Source organism: Miniopterus schreibersii (assembly GCF_964146895.1).
Source record: "Miniopterus schreibersii genome assembly, chromosome: 6".
NCBI lineage: Eukaryota > Metazoa > Chordata > Mammalia > Chiroptera > Miniopteridae > Miniopterus > Miniopterus schreibersii.
The window spans coordinates 70,434,304-70,455,714 of NC_138107.1; the positions used below are offsets into that span (position 1 = coordinate 70,434,304).

General features: G+C 39.7%; 1 long non-coding RNA gene across 2 annotated transcripts in view; it reads left to right on the plus strand.

Moving 5' to 3' along the window:
- The window catches only part of LOC308558449, a 137,016-nt gene extending 117,278 nt beyond the window's left edge, over window positions 1-19,738 (plus strand). Inside the window, exon 5 of one of the 2 annotated variants that reach the window (XR_013999000.1) lies at window positions 16,304-19,738. This is a non-coding gene — a long non-coding RNA (uncharacterized lncRNA). Of the gene's footprint in view, window positions 1-16,299 lie in introns of both variants that reach the window. The other variant, XR_013999001.1, reaches the window with a different exon arrangement.
- Window positions 19,739-21,411: the final 1,673 nt, after the last annotated feature.

Sequence of the window (21,411 nt, forward strand, 5' to 3'; positions counted from 1 at the left end):
CAAAAAGGGCGTTGGCCTTGGCTGTATTTCTTTGCTCTGGCTTAGGTCTCCTGCGCAGGCCGGTGGGTGGAAGCAGCTGCAGGGCGCACAAACCGGCCGGGTGAAGACCTCGCCTGTGCTCCTATGAAGCGTCGGCCCAGCAGTCAGCCACACGGGATTGCTGAAAAGCAGTAATGGCACAGACTGACTTTGAAAGTTAGGATCCATGATGGAGATACTAATTTGCAGGGAAGTTATCAGAGCTCCTCAAAGGGTTACAGCGAACAAAAACCTTAATTTCTTTTTTAAAGAATAAAAACTGACCAACCCAGGCTGAAATATATACTATAATACTTCGGAATTCCAGACTACAAATGTATGGCAAAATGTCTAGGGTATATTTCTCAGTGCGTAGCCCGATAATACCGAACTGCTAGTAGGAAAACCACCTACGTTATCCGGGCTGTTCTCTCCCTTCCCATTCCTTCTGAAACTGGCCAGCTCCTGCTCACTCGCAGAAGTTAGCTTAGGCCTGATTTCCCTTCCTGATTTCTTCGACGCCACTGTATGCTTATCTCTGTCTTGGAACTTACATTACAATATCAAAGTTAGTCTTTTATGTGTCTACCTTATTTTACCTGTCTTTTTCATATCTGTGCACCGTCACCATGCGCAATTTCTGACTTCTATTAAGTGTTCAGGTCGGTCAACATGGATGGCAACCTTCAGTCTAGACAGTTCTTGCCCAAAAGCAGTTGCTGAATAACTTGAGGTCTTTTTGTATATTTGTTGCAGCTGTTCTCATGTTTAACACTAATTTTTGCATCCAAAACAATTGAGTGGAATGATACCCAATAATAATACATGAGACTTTGTGGAGCTCAGGTCTTCTGATTTTTCTTAAGAAACTTGGGCTGTAAATGCAAGTGATGTCCCACCTCAGGACACTTGACTGCTTCCTCTTTCAGGCTGGCCTTCAGGGTTTCTGGCCAGATTCACTTCTTAGATCCACATAGGCTGGTATAATAATCCCAGCTGCCCCTCTGGGCTATAAGTTCAAGTGGAGACTCCTTACTTGGAGAGAATTAGAGCTCTGTGGTCTCAGAATATTATACCTGTTTCAGGGATCGCCAAGCAGGAGAAATGCTTCAATCAGCATCTAATTACTAATGGAAATGAAATGAATAACAACCTCCCACTCTTACTGCATTCGAACGATACCTAACATGTTTAAGTGCTTCTCTAAAAGCTCCTTTACGTAAATAATTTATATAATCTTTCATCAGCCCCAGTGGACTGGATTGAAGTCTTACATAGGTGAGAACAAACTGTTTCTGATTACCTTGACATCTGTGAGATATGTCATCTTTTCTCTGTGCTTACACTTCTCAGTATAAGTGATATTTAGCCGGCGTGTGTGCATTGCGGGGTGGTGGGGATCAAGTAGGAATAGACTGTGCTGCCAGCCAGACGCAGTTGTTTCTTGTAGTTGAACTGGATTTTCCCAAAGAAGTGTTTCATTGATATGTTTGCTTCAAAATGACTCTGTTCTGCTGCAGCGAGGAGACTTCCAGTTAAAACATTTAATTAGTTCCCAATTTAGACGGCCAGAATGATCAGACAGCCTGTGTTTTGGAACCTGAGTTTGTACATTCCTTGGGATTGGTGAGTCTTGCCCAGCGGATGTGGTCAACTGTGAATAGTTTGTATGCAGTTCACATCACAGAGCTGCTTTTCCTGCAGCCCTTTGAAGGACAGCTAGGACGGGATTAGGAAAGAGTGGACCATATAGATAATACTTCTCTGTCTTCTCCTTAATCTCCCCACAGAAATATATAGTAAGGGTGTCTCCAGTTTTAGATGTCAGGAGCTAGGAGGTATGTTTGAAACTAAAGTGAGCAGGAATCTGGTTTAAACTGGTTAGATTGTTTTCACTCACTTTTGGGGTAATCATGACCTGGGTAGTGACTTTAGACACACTGTGTGTTAAGTAAATATTTTTTAGCTAATACAAGTAAGTTGCTATCCTAGACTCTGTGTGTGTGTATGAATATGTGTGTTGTATGCCTGTGAAAAATTCAATTCTTTGTCAAACTAACCTTTGTATTTATTTCTGTGGTGTATATCTAACCTCCTTTTTTTTGTCTCTACCACATGGAAGCTCTTATACAATAGTTATGGTTGGCCTAATGAGTTTATAATTCTGTGCTAAGAGAAAGCCTTCAGCCTTTCTATGTTCCTTCTAGTCAAGGGGCCCTAGAGAAGATGGGTGCTTTTTGACCATTTTCAACCCACCTCTTTCCCCTTCACAGAACTTCAATCCCATTGGTCACTTCTCTAGTCCTAGCATGTAATGTTCTAGAAATAGCAAGTAGGTAGGTTCCTGCATTGTCCATGACATTTCACACTGCTTTGTTTTTGACTCTGTCCTTTACTTACCCACAGTGCCCTCGCCCATGTCCATCTATCTGTGTATAGATAACAATTCGCATGTTATTTGTTGAGGAAATCACCTCTAACCCCTTCACTGGGGCTCAGGGCCTTGCCCCTGAGTTCCCTTCTGTTATCAGGATCAACACAGTGCCTGGCATCAGAGGGCCTCAGCGTGAGCAAATGCATAATATTCACAATCTGTGTTGAGTTTTCCTCAGAGTGTATCTGTTTACTGGACTGCGAGCCTCTTGCAATCAGGCTCTCTATTTTATTTATTTACATTTGCACTTTGGGGAACCTGCCAAAAGCCTGGATAGAGTATGGAGGGTGCTTCGCAGTTGTTTGGGAACAGGTGCGAAACATTCTAATAGCTTGCAGGCAGCTGGAACTGGGCCCCTTGCAGAGGGCGACACAGTCCTGAAGTCTTTGCCATGCCAGAGTCCCCCGGGACACTGAAGCCAAGAGCTCACAGAAACGCTGCGGGGGCGCCTTGTCCCCCTGCCCCGGGTGTGTAGCTGGCGGAAGAAAGTGTTGGGGCTTCACGAGGGCTCGTGCCTGTGGGTGCGGCTCTGAGAGCTGCGGGCGCTGATCGACAGGATCCGAAAAACCGCAATATACAGAAGGTTTCCGTGACGAATAACTTATAGAAGCCGCTTCGGCTAATATCAGAGATTTGTGGGGAGAATCAGAACAGAAGTAAAAGGTGAATCATTTGGATAGAGTCATAATGGGCCAACAGTTGAAACTCTGTTTTCTCTTCATATTTAATTGTTTTTGCTGCAGAGAACTGAAAGCAGGGAAGATTTAAAAAGCACATATGTAGGCGAGATGGCTAAATAATATATAATTGCTTTGATACCTATGACTCGTTCATTCAGAGCTTATTTTTATAAAATAAGTTTTGTGAGCTTTGTAGTTGGCAATGGATGCTTAAGTTGGGTGTAAAAGATAACATTCTTGGAAAGCTTTTTGAGATATTTTAGTCTCTGTTTCAGAAATTAATATGAATAAAAATAAGAATGCTTTATCTAGGGAACCTAATACCACTGAAAGTATATATATTTAAATGATCAGGAACTTTGTTTCTTTGCTTTTAATCATGCTGCAAAACAGTAAGCATTTTGTTTCCTTTGGTTCTAAAATGTAATATTCTACTTGCTGTCAAATATTCCAAAGAACACTGGAACCTAGTGCCCATAGAAAAGAAGCATGGAAAGGGGTGTTAAAACCAAAAGCAAAAAAGTCTAAAATAAAACGGGCACAGGCACTTTTAAAGAAGAAGGCCTGTAGGAAAACTAAGAGGCAAAAGAGACTGCTAAGGTCACCCTTAGAGTGCTGTGGGTGCCTAATGGAAGGCCAAAGAAATGAACTCACCAGATTTTTGATATTTGGGGTTTGTTGGTTATTATAATGGGTTACCATTATTCTGAAGAAAGTAATCTTACTTTTATTTTTTCTTCCATGGGAAGCACGATTATTCATAAGCTTGGGAATATCTTCACAGGAGCTTGAAAGTAGATACATCAGACACTTGATATGCTTCGAAAGAGGAGCTGTGAGTTTCGGTCAGTACAGGTTTTGGCGAGTCTGTTAATTCAGTTACAACACAAATCCCAGGTTTTGACTTGTACCTCCGTAAATTCACACTCACATCATACCTGTTAATATGCATGAGCTGAAAAACAGGACACCCAACTAGAATTTAAATTGACCTGATCTTCAATAAACTTGAATTATTTTCTTAGCTTTATTGCAGATTGACTCAAACGTTCTGCTTAGTGTTTAAATATACGGAATTGAAGTGGTGATAGTAATATTAGCCATCTGGTTTGAGAGATTGCTATAGTTTCTGAAATTTTCTCCAAGAAAGACTACTTATATACACAGTGTAAGTAGAATGAAAATAAAAGGATCTCCTTCACTCATTTTGGGAACTGTTGTAAGTGGCACATTTAAAACTTTACTCCAGGCGGTTATAATTTAATGACATAGAACAGTACAGGGTCTCACTGCATTTAGAGGGTATATTTTATGTCTCTGTGCTCAGAAACATTATTCCCTTGGACCGTTGCCTCCATTTGTTCTTTCCCCACTTTCCCATTCCACTTTTGGTTCTGCAGCTTTGAAGAGAATACTTTTTGTATTATTTCACATGTAGCGTCCACTCCCCCACCTTCCTGGCAGCACTGGCAAAATCAAGTTTTTTGCCTGAAAGAGAGAGCAAGAGATTTCTCCCCATGTAAACAGAGCTGAGAGCTCTGGCACATTCTTTGACTTCCCTGAAAGGGGTGGACGGTTGTTTATACATCTGTGGTCTCCGCGCCTGGAAATGGCGCCATTCTGATAGCCTTCTCCACGTGAGGGGGGGAGGGGGTATAGCATCAGAAGGACGAGAAGATGAGGCATTTTCTACTGACTTTGTATAACTGCGAGGACTAGCCTTGATTTTGCAGAAGTTCCTCCTCAGGCTTCCACCCTTATTTGTTTAAACTCATTCATTTTGTTCAAATTGCACTGTCCCACTGCTTATTGGCAGCCGTGTTGGCCTTCATGAGTTTACCGCCTAAAGGCAGTGGTGGTTAAATTTGTTTGCCTCAATATCCCTTTACAACCTTAAAAGCCATTGAGAACCCCAAAGAGCTTTGTTTACGTGGGTTATATCTATTGCTATTACATCTATTGAGATTAGACATTAAAACTAAGAAATGAAAAACCTTTATTGATTGATTGATTTAAAATAATCACAAGTCTACTACATATAAGTAACATATCTTTATAAAAAATGACTATATTTCCGAAACTAAAAAAATTAGTAAGAAGGGTGTATTGTTTTACATTTTTGCAAATCTCTTTACACCTACCCATATATATTTATTTTTATAAATTATCCAATAGCTTCTTGAATATAAAAAGGACTTCTGTGCACTTTTGTTATTCATTTATACTCTTTACCTTTTTGTTTTTGTTATACCTATAGTCACAAATATAAAAACACAATTATTTGTTACTTTTATAGTTAATAATTCAATTTACTAACATGCTTTATCAATTTCTGTGTTCATCATTTGATGTTGCCTTGATCAATCTCCTGGGTTCTCACTCCAGTAACATCTGCCTGAATGCTGCTTGTGTTTGGACACAGGTTGGTTCTGACCTCTGCATCCATTCTGGAGCCAGGCCTAAAGATAGGTTTCCATGAGCCTAACTCCACTACTTCCAACTTATTTACTTCCCCTCTGGTCTGCTTACAGAAGTTAAGGGATCTACAAGTCATCTTTTTATTTCATCTTCATTTTCATCATCTTCATCATTATCATCTTTGTCAACTTTATAAGGAGTTATGAGAAGAGCCCTCAGTGTGTCTGAGTTCATTTTTCTCCCAGACCCAAAATGGCCTGATAAATCTTTAAAAATCGAATAACCTCTCAGTATTGCTTCTCAATAAGCTTCTCAGTAACCGCATTTTACACTCCCTTTTCTGTTATATCACAGATGTTTAGAAGGGATCATCCTGACTTGAGTGTAGTAGAAGAGGAAGACTAGAGTCAGTGAGAGTAGTTATGAGGATCTTCAAGGAGTCTGGGGTAGAGATTATAGTGGCCAAGACTAGGGAAGGCAGTGGTGCACAGGTGAAAAGACTAAGAAAATACTTGAGGTAAAATCAGTAGGACTTGACTGACTGGATGTGTGGATTATAGCAGAGGCAACATTTCTCTCTCTGGGTTAGACTATTGATGGACTAATTCTGTGGTTTCATTGGAAGATATAAGAAATGGAGACAATCAGGTTTTGAGGGGTAAATGAGGAGTTCAGAGTCAAGGTGTCTGGGGGATATACAAGAGCAGTTGGATATCTGGAGATATGTACTTGGTGCTCTAGATAAAAAAACTGGACTGAAAATAGGTAGTTGAAGTCATCAGCATACAGGTTGTAACTGAAACATGCGGACGTATAAGATTGTTCAGAGAGATAGTATACAGCAGTCCTTCCTCATTCATGGGGGATACATTTGAAGAGCCCCAGTGGATGCCCTGAAACTGCAGATAGAACCAAACTCTATGTACCATGTTTTTTCCTATGCATAAATACCTATGATAAAGTTTAATTTATAAATAGACACAATAAGAGAGTAATAAAAATAACTAATAATAAAATAGAATAATTATAACAATATACTATAATAACAGTTATGTGAATGTGGACTCTCAAAATACCTTATTGTAGTTTACTCACCCTTCTGTTTATGATGATGATATGAGGTACAATGCCTGTGTGGTGAGAGGAAGGAGGTTCACTGTGCCATTGTGATGTCATGTCATCCACCCACAAATTTAATGCCTTTTCCTTCGTAACTAAGCACTTAACCATGCACTGTAGCCATAACTTTTGCAGTTTGAGGTGCAACAGCAAAACTAGCACAAACATTTTTTTCCTTCTTCATAGTTTCATGGAAAGAAGATTCATTATTATGATAGCTGTTGGCAACCTCAGCGTATAATTTTATTTTTCCTTGTTAGGTCGAGAACTTTCACCTTTTCACTTAAAGGAGCAGTTTACAGCTTGTCTTTGGCTTGAATTGCTAGCATCACTACTCTTGCACTTGGGGGCCATTACTGAGTAAAATAAGGGTTACTTGAACACAAGCACTGCAATACCACGACTGTCAATCTGATAACTGAGAGGACAACTAAGCAACTAATGGGTGGGGTGTGTCTACAGCAAGGATACACTGGACAAAGGGATGATTCACATCCCGGGTGGGATTGAGATTTCATCACAGAACAGTGCACAATTTAAAACTGATGAATGATTTATTTCTAGAATTTCCCATTTAATATTTTCAGACTGCAGTTGAGCATGAGTAACTGAAACTGTGGAAAATGAAACCGCAGATAAGGGGGGACTACTGTAGATGGAAAAGATAAGGGAGCCTAGGATTGAGTATGGAAAAACACTAGTTTTAATGGACATTCAGAAACACTGGTATGCAAACCCTGAGGGGAAAAAAAAAGACACCTACTAAGAAGGGCTCCTGGTGGCTGACTGGGCTCAAATGAAAAAAGGCAGAGCCTAGCAGCCATTTCTGCACAGGGGCCTCCCAGGCAAACTGCACTTGGCTGAGAAGCCTCTGCACTAAACTGCTTGCATTTGCATTGAACAGCCTTCCTGTACTGTGTTTCTGCCATCTGAGTCAGCCCTTAGAAAGGTTTCCTGGAATCCTATTTAAACCAATAGGACTGAGGCTTTCCCTACCCAATTGGAGCTGCACAGCTCTGACTAATCAGAGCAGCTCTATTCTGAATCAGGACAGTGCCTTTAAACCAATGTGGTAAGTCACATACTCAAACTTTATCAAACCTTGTGGAAGCTCTTCAAGGAAAAAAGAAAACTGAAAATTATAATGAGGTAGAGCAGTATTACAAGATCTTTGTGATTCAAACTGACATATTCTGAAGCCATTTCAGTATTTCCAGGCTTTTATCAGAAAAAGAACATCTCATTTAGAATTGGGATTAGATATGGAAAGGATAGATTGGTAAATACAAAATAGTCACGAAGATGTAAAGTACAGCATAGGAAATATAGTCAATAATATTGGCCCAGCTGCCGTGGCTCAGCGGTTGAGCGTCGACCTAGGATCCAGGAGATCGTGGTTTGATTCCCGGTCAGGGCACATGCCCGGGTTGTGGGTTCAACCCCCAGCAGGGGGTGTGCAGGAGGCACCCGATCAATGACTCTCTCGTCACTGATGTTCTCTCCCTCTCCCTCTCCCTTCCTCTCTCTGAAATCAATAAAAATACATTTTAAAAAACAATAATATTGTAATTATGTGGTGCCGGTTGGGTACTGGAAATATTAGGGGAACACTTTGCAAAGTATATGATTGTCTAACCAGCTTGCTGTACATCTGAAACTAATACAAAATAATATTGAATGTAAACTGTAATTGAAAAGATTTTAAAAATTTAAAAAGAGAGCTATAGAATTAATAGCACAAAGGGGCCAAGAGAGGGAATAATAATTAATCTGGAGAGAAAGCAAGTTATTTCACATTCTTTGGAAAGAGACAGCTGGCTGAGACTGGTTGATGAGCTGCCATGTAGAGCCGGCTTCCTCTAGCACTCTCTGGGCTCCCTGTTACCTCCAGAGACAATGGGATGGGCACAATAGTTTGGCAGAGGTGAACTGAACTGACTGGGAGTCCTTAGCAACAGTAATCATAACATCTTAAAAGAGTGTTCCTCAACATTTCTTGACTCAGTCTTGATACTGGGACTACTGAAGAAGAGACTTTTTGTATGATAAGCTTTTATCCACCCCTTCCTAAACTTCAATAGACTACTGAAACGACTTGTTTTTTATAGACAGTTAGGCTATGCCAATCTTAAGTGAAAACAAAAAAATCTCAGTGTTTATAATAATGGGATTGCCCTTAGTCAGGATGATGATGCCATAATAGCGATGGTTCTCATTTGAGTGTTTCTAGGTGCCAAGCCCTGGGGCAAGTACATTATGCGCATTCTCTCGTTAAATCCTTGCAACCTTATACATAATCTTTGCTTCCAAAGAAAAATAGTCCTAAATGTACATGTTCAGATATGTTTATTTCTAATGTTACTTATCTTTCCATGTGTGTTTTACCCTAATTAATAAAGGCTGAATTATCTGGGCTTTAATTTGATTGGTTGCATCTATCTACAATTACTAACATATGTCAAAGCTTAAGACTTTAATTTGTGACTGACAGTCATAGGAGAGCACTTTCCCTTTAGTTTAGGAAAATTCTAGCCTTCTAATCCTATTTGAACCCAACCCTAAACTTCATTTATTTTAAAGGCTTGTGCTATGGCATTAATATGTGTTGAGGATGCATATTGTGAAGACACACCTGATTCTATAAAGAAAAATCATTACGGTATCACCAAATAAATATTCTTATAATGGCAATTTCAGATTACATTTTTTTAGTATTAGAAGGTTTTAGAGGCTATTAACTAGGGGATTAGTGCCTAGGAGAGAAAAACTATTGTTCTTTTGATTTATTTTTGCATAAATTTGTCAAACTCAGAAGCCTACCCTTAAGAATTATTTGTACTATTGGTAAACTACATAAGTTTCTATTTACCAAAAAAAAAGAAATTATAAAGAGCTATAGTCTTTATGGCTGTTTTAGATTCCTTTTTATACTGCTTAGTAAATTTAAAAACAAAACAAAAGAGTGTTGCGTAGCCTAAGTTAACAAGAGCAAACATGCCATGGCTGCATTAAATCTATGAGATCTGTCTCTATTTCCGTGAGTTTCTTCATTTTCATCCAGAGCGTTCTCCTGATGTTTTTGCTAGGCTGGGCCTCATGATTCATCTCAGATCCGAATCCAGCCTTCTTCTCATGTCTGAGAGAAAAGGACAGGATGAAATTAGGTTACCCTCTAGAGTGAGGGCAGTATACTCTCCTTAAGACTAGAGTTGATGGGTATCCCCGATAAACCAAGTGACATCTGTGAGACCAGTTTCCTCCTCTTCTCTAACCATGGCATCTTAGGCTCTTTTGCTAGCTCTTTTTTATTAGTCACCTGAATAATATAGGTGCTCTCAATTCTTGCTAGTTCTCCTGAGCAATATTCTGCATGGCCATAGCTTCAAGGACCATACACTGATGACCTTTAAATCACTATGGCATTTCTCATCTTCAGGTCACATGGCCAGGTTGCCTGTTGAACATTCCCCTGGTTGATTTTTAAATAACTCAAACTCAGTACGTGCCAGAGTGAACTCTTCACCATCTCTTCATGTCTTCATAATTGTCCTTTCCTCTCTCGTTTCAGTCAAGGACTCTGAAAGTAATCTACTCTTAAGAAGGATTGTACCTGTTACAATACTTTGGGTTGCAAGTAATGGGAAACCCTAACTCAAGTGGTTCTGACTGTAAAGAATTTATCATCTTCTTTAGAATTTAAGAAATCTAAAGTTATGGAACTTCATGGCTGGTCAATTCACTGACTCAATATCTTTGTGAAGAATCTAGGCACTTTCATCTTTCCATGTAGTTGTTCTTGCCTCATATACCTCTTCTGTAAACTGGTTGTGAGTTGAGTTTAGCAGTTCCAGATCTCACCTCCTCAAGACAATATTCAGGGACAGAAAAAGAGTATTCCTCTCTTCTTAAGAATAAGACACATTTTTGTTTTTGTTTTCCTTCTCCCCCCCTTCCCCCCCCCCCCAGAGCTGAGCACCCAGTTTCTGCTTCCAGCATGGAAAGTAAAGTCTAGTAAGAGAAAATGGATTTGTTGTCTTTACCTTCGTTTTAAGCTTATTAAGCCATAACTTATGATTGGAATACCCGGTAGCAGACTTAACTTCCTGCCCTAAACAACTAGAAAACTGAATAAAACAGGTAACATTGGCAACAGGAATTGAACAATAGGCAGCCAGAATGGTAATGTCTGAGAAAAAGGAAACAAATGAGGTGAACCCAGTAAATGTCCTTATTTTATGCCTGAAGGCACTTACCTGACCATGATCCATGGAACAGGTACCCAAGCAGAGCACTTCAGTTTTACTGAGTTGAGGAGGTAGAGACTGTGAAGTTCAGGGAGGTAGAGACAGTTAGTTTTCAGGGCCAGACTACCAGTGAGAAGAATGCAATGCAGAGAAAGACCTCCACATTTCTAATTGGGGTTCTTTGAGTCTGTTGCTAAATACTAAACTGTGAACGCATAAGATAAAACTCCACAAAACTGGACAGAAAATAACCAGATGAAGGGGGATCTGTAAGCTGAACAATTCCTAGATGTCTCATATAATCCAGGAATGGGGTAGAAGATTGTCCTGTCTTTACTTCTCTGAAGCAGGCTTAGCAAGTCGATCTAATGAGGCCATTAGTCATGTGCTGTATAGCCACAGAGCATCTGATCTAAGGACTGAATATTGTGTTTTTAAGCTTTTGAAAATGACAAACCTTCACTGTATTTGTCTTTCTTTGACCACTAGATCTGATCCTTCCTCTCCCATTTGAGCATAAGTGGGGAAAAGCAAAGATGGCAAGCTGAGTTGAGTTTCTTGGTTAACTCTGAACTTCCTTAAAGGATCTAAGCAAAGTGCAAGTTGACTCAGCCTTGTTTGTGCTTACATCTACATGACCACCTTTTCAAGGTTCCCTCTTTCTCGCCCATGCTGAGAGCCACGTGCAAGGTCACCCAGCTGGTGAGAATAAACAACCATTCAGGGTTTTTGGCTTTCTGTGTGTGTGAGTCACGGAGGGGTGCTTGTGAGAGTGTTATGAAAGATAAACACATGGCTGCTCTCTAAAGCCTGTTTAAGGAGACCTAATAGGAGGGAACAGATAGCCATTGTTTAGAGTTTGAAGTGTTATGAGACTGGAGTAGGAAATGCATGCTTAGGGAAGACAAAACTTATGATGCATCAGAAATTGGAAATGCTTATAGTAAACTGAAATTAAATCAGTGGGGAGGGATTTGGGGGTGAAAAGATATTGTGTCATGAGAGCAAGAGAACGGGTCAAGATCAAGGTGTTGCCAAGTTCAGTTGGATCAGGCACGCCCATAAAAAAACAAAACACTGGAGAAAACAGGATTTCTCTTAGAATAGACCTGGCCATGTCCATGAGGTTAAAAAAAAATTGCTGCAGCCCTTTAGCTAGAAGCAAATCTACAGCTCTGTTACTACATGGCAGTGGCCACCTTGATAATACGTACAGTGTACTACATAGAATTACCAAATCCTAGTCTGCCAAACAACCTCAAAATAACATCTTTCTGTGGAAGCTTGTTCATGCCTTAAGCTTTTTTTGGATTCTGCACATCTGTGAAAACACTTGAGAAATAACCTAAATCTAGTATTGCCCTTACATGAAAGTAAGAGAGCCCCTGCCCTTGGCCTTGCACTTCAAGCCCTGCATGTCACAAACACATGATAATTAAACTTAGTAAAGAAACATTGGTACCCTTAATGTGGACCCAGTACTCAGCACTGACACAGGACAACCTATAACCCTAAACACCCATGTTGTGATTAACATTGTTCAGGCTCCAGGGAAATGCTTGTACTTATCTTGTGTTTTGTGACCTAGCAAAAGTGATTGTACCTGGGTGGCTTTTGCTGTGGAAGAGAGAAACTGCTTTGGAGTGGAGGCAGGATTGGAATAGCAGAAGTCCTCAAAAAAGAGAAAATATATTAAGTAATTTATCAAGTCCCTCCCCTCTAATAACATGAATGCATATTCATTCTTTTATATCAAGGTATTGTTTCCCAGTAGTGCCAAGCAACCATTTTTCCTGCTATCCTTCATGTTCTAATTTGTGGTTTCAGAGATACAAATTAGTGTATTCATAAAACTTGCATATAGTAACTGGAACATTTTACAATATTAAAAAATTCATATTACGCTTAAATTTCTATACCTATTTTATTAGTCATCCAAATATCATTGGACCATCAACAGAACACTCAGGCATGCTCAATAAAAATTAATCACTTGTTGATAATCTGCCGACTTTCAGCAGTATAAAAATGATAGATTTATATGTATTTCCAATTTTGTCACTATGATAATTATATATATCAAGCTAAGAGAATAAAATATATTTTTACAATGTGTTAGCTTGAATTTATAACTTAAATATTAAGACATATGGTATGTTGGCCTCTTAACTGGAGCCCTGCAATTCTTACTCCCAGGCCTATCTGATCATGCTTGACTCAGAACTATCAAGTGACTAGAGTTAGATGACCTGGCTTACTAGCACTGACATTTCAACAAGGAAAAGAAATGGTGTCCTCTTAACTTGAAATATCTTACTGTTCATCCAGAAAATATTGTTATATGCCTTGGGCTATGGTGATGTAGTTTCCTTTCTAAAGAAGATTTTCTTTTCCTGGAAAAATCAGTCATTTTAATTTTCTGCCTCTTAAAAGTTTTGTCACTGAAATTCCCATGCCATGAGTTGCAATACAAACCATGTGCAGAACAAATTCTGGTCCTGTGTTGAGAAAGATCTAGGGAAATCTTCACTTTTCAAAAGTCATTTGTTATTGTCCACACCACATTGTGATAACTCCACCCGTCATTTAACAGGACTCTAGAAATAATTGTTTTATGGATTGCATGTGGTGATAATAAAATAGGATGTCAAATTAGTGTGTGTCTACATACCCCTCACACAAATATATCTGTAATATATATTGTATAATATATAAACTAAAGTAATGAGAGAGGAGCTAAGTAACAAAAAAATGTTAAATCTAGATGTACTATCCAGGAATTTTTTTTCTCTAATTGTAAGTAAAAGCCATCTATTAGGGCAAATTGCCCAGAATAGAGAGAATATAGTGGTTTGACCTCAAGGACAAATGACAAAGATGGGACCCCACCATAAGGGACAGTTCAACAGCTAAGATGGATAGTCCATGCCTCCTGCTCCTCTTTTTCATTTTACTCAGGAGAGGCTCAAATCTTTGAATAAGCCATCCAACAAGATGTGTCTCCGCTAGCAAGAGACTTACCTGAGATTCCAGGTTCCAGAATGAGTGCCTCTCCTCTCCTTTCCCATCCTACAAGTCCAGAACTACTTGGACCTCTCCTGATGCTTGATTTTGTTCTCAGTTATTTCTTAACTAGTCTTTGGATAGAGACTTAATGACTCTTCTTCTGAAGAAAAATTAAGGAATCCTTTTATTAAATTTCTTTTTTTAAATGGACTTTACTGGGGTGACATTGGTTAATAAAACCATACAGGTTTCAGGTGTACAATTCTGTAACACATCACCTGTATATTGCACTGTGTGTTCACCACCCCAAGTCGTCTCCTTCCATCACTATCTCCCTATACCCTCCTCTACCTCCCCTCACCCCTTCCCTCTGGTCATCACCACACTGTTGTCTGCGTCTATGGTTTTTTTTTCCCTTTGCTTAATCCCCTCACCTTTTTCACCCAGCCCTCAACCCCCTTCCCCTCTGACAGCTGTCAGTCTGTTCTCTGTATCTATGAGTCTGTTTCTGTTTTGTTTGCTAGTTTATTTTGTTCATTAGATTCCATGTATAAGTGAAGTTATATGTTTTCCTCTGACTGGCTTATTTCACTTAGCATAACACTCTCCAAGTTCACTCATGCTGTCACAGAAGGTAAGTGTTCTACTGTGTAAATGTCCCACAGCTTTTTTATCCGCTCATCTACTGATGGGCACTTGGGCTGCTTCCAAATCTTGGCTATTGTAAATAACACTGCATTGAACATAGAGGTGCATATATTATTTTGAATTAATGTTTCAGGTTTCTTCAGATATATTTTCAAAAGTGGAATTGCTGGGTCATAAGGCAGCTCCATAAGAAAAGTTAAGGGATCTTGAATAGTGCTTTGAAACCAAGCTCAGTAACTCTTGTCCTTAAAACTATAACGCTGAGATCATCACTGCTAAAGATCCTGTGTTTATTCCCAACATGTTTTGGAAACTTAGGATAAACCACTCAGATATCTGAACTTTAAGAGAAAAGAAAACATTTGGCTTTAAAAATATGTCTGGTTTCTCCTAAAAGTGTTGTGTGAAGCACAGTATGTCTATAAAATAATGAAGCCTGGTTTCTGATGGCCTTAGTAGCTTTATTTTGACTTATAACACCCAAGATTTCCTAAATGTGGTTTAAAATTAATTGAATTTGAGAAAAAAATTGCAGAAGTTTACATCATTGGTAGGTAATTATAAACAACACCTCCCTTAAGTGTCTGTAAACCAACCAGGCTACTAATTTCCATGATGCTATCGTCTGTGTAATAGAGAATATGGTCATCAGCTCTGCTTTGTTGTTGTTTTCTTTATTTCTTTTATTTGTCTTTTTTATAAATCCTTTTGGATAAAAACCCCATTGTAGAATTTTCAAAGTGAAAATGATCTTAAAATAAGATTTGTGCTTATTTTTGCTGCATAAAATTGGAATCATACATAATAATGAAAATCAGTATCTATTCACATTATCTTCCCCTCTCCCAGTTTTTTATACTAAGCCTCCTATTTTCTCCATGTATTGTCTCCCTTTCTCTTAAACCATTTTATACATTCCTTAGTTTTCTGATTCTCAAGTATATATGTCCTTCTTGAGCACTAATTTATCTGTTCCAAGCTATTTCATAGGCGTTTACATTTATTTTATTTTTATCCAACTTGGCTTCGATTTCACTTTTAGTGCTTTTCTAGAATTTTCTGCTTTCTGGTGTCTATTTGTTAAAGGAAATCTATGTGACTTTTATGTATTTGATTATTGGGCCCTTCTGCCAATTCTATACCATCCATTCATTGCCTCTTCACTCCTGCAGTCAATATGTTTTTACTTACGACTTGAATGTGGCTATCAAAGCTTAATCTGGTGGACCATTTGATTATCCAAAGTCCCTAGCTTGTTTTTTTCTCTATTATATACCCCAAACCATACCAGAATTTGACAACTAGGGGTTCCCAAACAAAGGAAACTGTACTTCTACATTTCTCTAAAAATCTTTAAAAAGAATATTTTTTTTTAATAACTACATGTCTAGATTGACCTCACCAGCCTTCAAATTTTGTCTTCTCTTTCAGCCAAATAGTTACCTTCACTTAGGAAAAAGTGTACTCTCCAGATCATTCCCACCAGTAACTGTTTTTGGCTTTTGGAAATGAATCATGTGGACCTCTCATTCCTCTTTAATTGGCTCTTACATTGTTCCAGCCAACAAACCCATGCTAAATTTTAATTCAGGTTCACTCATTCACATTGGGAATGAAATTAGGAGGAAGAAACTGTCCTATGCTGCCTTTTTACTTGGAAAATTTATTTCTTTTCCTAAAGTGTGACCTTATCCCAGTTCACTTATATTCCCCCACTCCTTTCCCCTTTTAGGCAGATTCTCCATGTCTCAAGATCTCATCCCAGACCAATACCACCACTCATCTACTGTCTCAAAACTTCAACTACCACCATTGAAGAATCTCAAGTGCCACAAATACTGTAACCTGTCTTCTGTCAGATCTCAGGACGGTTATGTAGATATTGGAATATACATGTGTCTTAGCTCTCCAATTAGGTTGTAAATCCCTTTGGGACAAGAACTGTGCCTGTTTCTTTGATTTTCAATGAAACACCACACCCAGTCAATGATAAAATCAAGTTAGAGAGTTGTGACCAGCACTAAAAATAAAATATAAGCAAAAAGAAAATATCCCAGTGAATTACTTACAGTAAAGGTAGGAATTATTTGGGGAAATGCTTTAGTGTGTGCACAGAGTCATGACCAAATTTTGAGAATGCTTGCACTACAGTGTAAGGACACAATCGATGTTTAGTATTTGGTCATTTAAGTTGTTGAAAGAAGAGTTGAGGAAAGATTTGGAGAATCTTTTTCATGAAATTATAAGGGTCTTATGGTGGCTCTTTCTCTTTGGACCTTCAGTTTAAGCAGTGCCTGAGGTTGTCTCATGAGCCTGGCTGAGTACCTCCTTCCTTTATTCAGAATCTTTGGATGAGCCAATAAACTCCCTGAGGGACTTCACATGCTCATGTAAGCCTCAGGAAGAACACAATCCATAAATCCTACTATGGGTTTTCAGTCACCCAAATGGGAAGTTGATTATGATAGACAGAAACTGCAAAATTCTGCAACCTTCAAATTTTAGCAAATATTCACAGAGTGCCTCCTCCTCTGTGCCATGATTATGTGGACTGAAGGTAAAGTGTTGAATCTAACACAAGTTATACCTTAGAAAAGCTTATGATTTAATACAGGAGTTGACAAACTATAGCCCACAGTGCAAATCTGGCCCATGGCCTGTTTGGATAAATAAAGTTTTATTGGAACTCAGCCAGGTTCATTCATCTGTATTGTCTACAGCTGCTTTTGTGCAGCCACAGAATTGAGTAGTTGCAGCAGAGACCATATGGCCCAAAAAGGCTAAATATTTACTGAAAGTTATCTATGAAAAAATTTGCCAATCTCTGATTTAGTAAAACATCACAATTTGTTTAAAATAGTACATTTTTCCACAAGATTTCCATATGCAAAAGGGACAGATACACCAAGAGCAATGTAATATTGTCCTTATTTTTATAACAAAACCTAGACCACTGGCCTGATGGGGCAGCCTTAAGAGAACTCAAGAGGTGGCCCCTTTTGAAAAGTTGGTGAGAAAAAATATGATCTTAATGAAATGGCATATCATGTTTTTCTGTCTTACACATACATAATCACCCTGCCCAGAGTTTAGAGGTCTGACTGCAAAGTACTAATATTATCACAAAAAATTACAGAGCTAAATCAGCTGAATATTAGATCACCAAGGGCCTGCCTATTAGCTGGTTTGTAGCCAATCGTCATCATATAATTGGCTCCAACATTTTTGAGCAACATTAATTTGATAAATTAATTTAATTTCACATTAAAATCTTAGTCTCCTGATTCTCTTAAAATATTACATCTGGCAGCACTGGGCCTCCATTCCTACCTGATGACAGCCCGCTGGAGCTGAAAAGCAGCTCCTGTCTTTGGACAAGACATATATGCTCCAGATTACCCCAATCTTCCGCTCCCTGACCCGAGATTGCCAGTTGCCATTTACAACAAGGTTACACTGCTATTTTCCTCCATAAAGGAATTTCTCTAACTATTCTCTTTTAAGAGTAACATAACAAGATTACCAAGAAGATTATATGTTAAAAAGCGTTTTCATACATATTTAATATGCAAGCAGACAGTATGCAATCTGCAGCCACTTCATTGACTTATGGGGGGTTTTTTAGCCCTTGTAGAAATGGTCTTTCAAGACTAACATGTTACACCCATAAAGAAAAGCAGAGCTGAAATGTACCTTGGAGCAGTGATTCAAAGAGATACGAGCCCCAGGGAGTTTTCAACATAAACTATTAAGGTTTGGAGAGGAAATATTAGAATTTACATATATTATATCCTTTTAACTAGTATTTTATGTATTTTGTAAGTTTATAATATAGCATAAAGCAGAACATGTATCTGTATGTATACATGCACACATACCCATACGTACGTATCTGGACTGATATTCCAATTTATTTTAGTGATCAAGTTTTGGGGACCCAGAAAAGATCTGGCATTATCGCCTCCAAACCTTCATTTTACAAGTAAAGAGCCTGAAGCCCCAGGAGGTGGACTGACCTGGTCAAAGGCACAGGCATGTTAGAGACAGAGGCCAGCTCGCTCCTGCCTGCCATCCCAGCCCTCTTTCCGCGGTGCCCCACTGCCTGCTTCCTGCACGGAGGCCTCCTTGAGAAAATGAGACCTGTTCCCCCGAAATAGCTGGGCAACCTGTAGGAAACTGTCAGACTTCTTCCTCCAGGGCAGCACAAATTTCACCCGTGGTACCTAGAATAGTCTCTTTTTTTGTGTGAAAAATGGCATCGGGTCAACTTCCCCACTGCTGGTGGAGGCCGCCTGCCGTTGCCGCATCTCACGGGCCAGCACTCATTGGCCAGCGTCTGCCTTCTTTTCCTGTGGAAATAAAATAGAAGGGCAGGAGAAAGGACATATTTGGTAATGTTACGCTCTTCAGCTTCCTGCTCGGGGCTGTCTCAGCTGCAAAATGTCAAGGGAAAAAATATCCCTCCAACTTGGAATAAATTCCAGACAGACCCTGATGCCTGCAAATTTGTCAGAGGGAGCCAAGTCCAGGAAAGCCGAACATGAAGAAGGTTCATTATTCGACTTCAAGAGACATTCAAATAATCAGACACTCTGGTATTTATGATTTTCCCTATTTCAGATGGTCTGTAGTTCACAACATTCCCCTCCCTTTACCGCTGATTCTGAGCTTCCTTTTAAATTAAACCTCAACGGTTATAAAAAGACTTTCACATTACTTGGAACCACAACCACTACTGGGAGACACTGTTCGGACAGGGCTGTTTGGGGCTGGAGAAGGGCCGTTCTTTTTGATTCTCAGTCTGGGAGGGCAGGCCAGGAAGTCAGACTCACTTCACCTTGACCACGCCACCGTCCTCATCTAGCTGGGACGTCTGTGCCAAGGCCTCCTGATGCTCGCAGTGTCTAACACAACGATCTTTGCTGAAGAGTGATTATTTTGTTCCATTGGCTTTCTTTTTTATTTTAGCTTTGATTTTCATGGGGGGCATGGAATAACCAGAAAGGTTATCCTTATACTCCCGGCTTGTGAATATACCAGAATTGTTTGTCAGGCTGAGTTTTGGGGGATCTTAGTATTTTCCTGGCATTCAGCACGTTTTCTTTCTCTTGTAAAACCATTGCCACATGCTGGCAAAAGGTAAGGAAACAGAATTTGTAATCCAAACCTCATTAAACAGCTACATACACATTTTCCCTTCTATGTTTTGCTCTTCGCTTCTAAATGCCATGATATTTGTTTGTACTTGGTCTCCCCAAATCCTTATTTGGGGTCTCCAATAGGCACGAAGTCCTCCAAATCTCAGTTTTAGCAACCGGTGGAAGTGCCCACAGGAGGAATGGGGTGTTCAGTCCTAACATGTGGTCTGGATGAATAAGGGTCTTCTCTTTCCTTTTTCTGAACTGTCCAGAATCTCTACTCTGGTTTTACTCCTCAACAGTCCAAGGTTTGTGCAGCTTCCATGGTGATCAACTGTTAGGTCATAAACATTAGACTGTGGCATCACTGAATGAGTCAGTTGGGAGGAAGCTGGGCTGGAAATACAGCTGACAGCCTCTGTTGACAGGCGGCTGCCTTCTTAATCATGGCCTCCTGGGTAGAGGGGAAGCCTGCCCTTACCCCACTCCCACCCCATCCCTCCCCGGCACTGATTCACAACCCTGCGCTGCGCTGGAGGAGGCTGGGAAAGCCCATCCTGAGGGAATACCGCTTTTCCTCTTGCAGGCCTCTCACTGGACACCCACACAACTGAGAGGAAACGGAAACGGGAGAGAGCTCTTTCTGGTTACTTGGTGTCAGCAAAGTAAGCCAACTCTCCTGTTCTTTTCAAAAATCCTACATGGTTCCTTCTTAAACAGCCTATATCGTTAGCACTGTCTGTTTCTCGATATATTCATTGTTGATAGGGATACTGTTCCATTTAATCTGCCTTGTCTGTAAAAGGGGCATCAAAAAGAGCTCACCTTGCCTGGCTGCTCGTGGCTCAGTGGTTGAGCATCAGCCTAGGATCCAGGAGATCCTGGTTCAGTCCCCAGTCAGGGCACATGCCCAGGTTGTGAGCTCGATCCCCAGTTGGGGACCTGCAGGAGGCAGCTGATCAATGATGAGTCTCTCATCATTGATGTTTCTATCTCTCTCTCTCTTCCTCTCTCTGAAATCAATAAAGATATATTTAAAAAAAAAAAAAAAAAAGAGCTCACCTTTTAGAAAGCAGAAGGTAGGACTGGACAATATCTTTAGGCTCCCTTGCATCAATTTTTCATGTCTTTATTAAGCACCGGTACTACTGGAAAGATTCCCCTTTTACCGTACTTTTGAGCACAAGTCCCTGAGTCCCTATTTCACTTGAGAGGAACTTGTTTAATATTTCCAAATTTGCAGTTTCAGAGAGCACCATGTCAAGAGCTGATGTGCACTAGGCTGCTAGGAGACTGGTCATCGAAGGAAACAATGCCCTTCCCTGTGTCCACTATCAAGAACTGCTCAGTATTCCTGCCAGCCTGTTAGCCTTTATCTTCCAGTCATTTTAGACCTGAAAGAGAACATTTCATCAGGAGGTCAGCCTCTATCATTTCACAGGAATGCAATGTAAAACCAGAGTAACTCTAATACAAACAAATTTACCATGGCTCAGATTCGTAAGAGATAGCACTTGAACGGTCTGCCCCAGTTGTAGTCTCTCTCTGCTAAGGAGAGAGTAAATGAAAATAAGTTAACAGTCCAGCTGGGAGACTCAAGCCAGACATAAGGAAGAACTTCTGGCATGAAGGATACAGAAGATGTTATGAAGTTGTCCTGGGGGAGAATCTTGAAGATCAGCCTAGAAGAACATATTTGAATGATT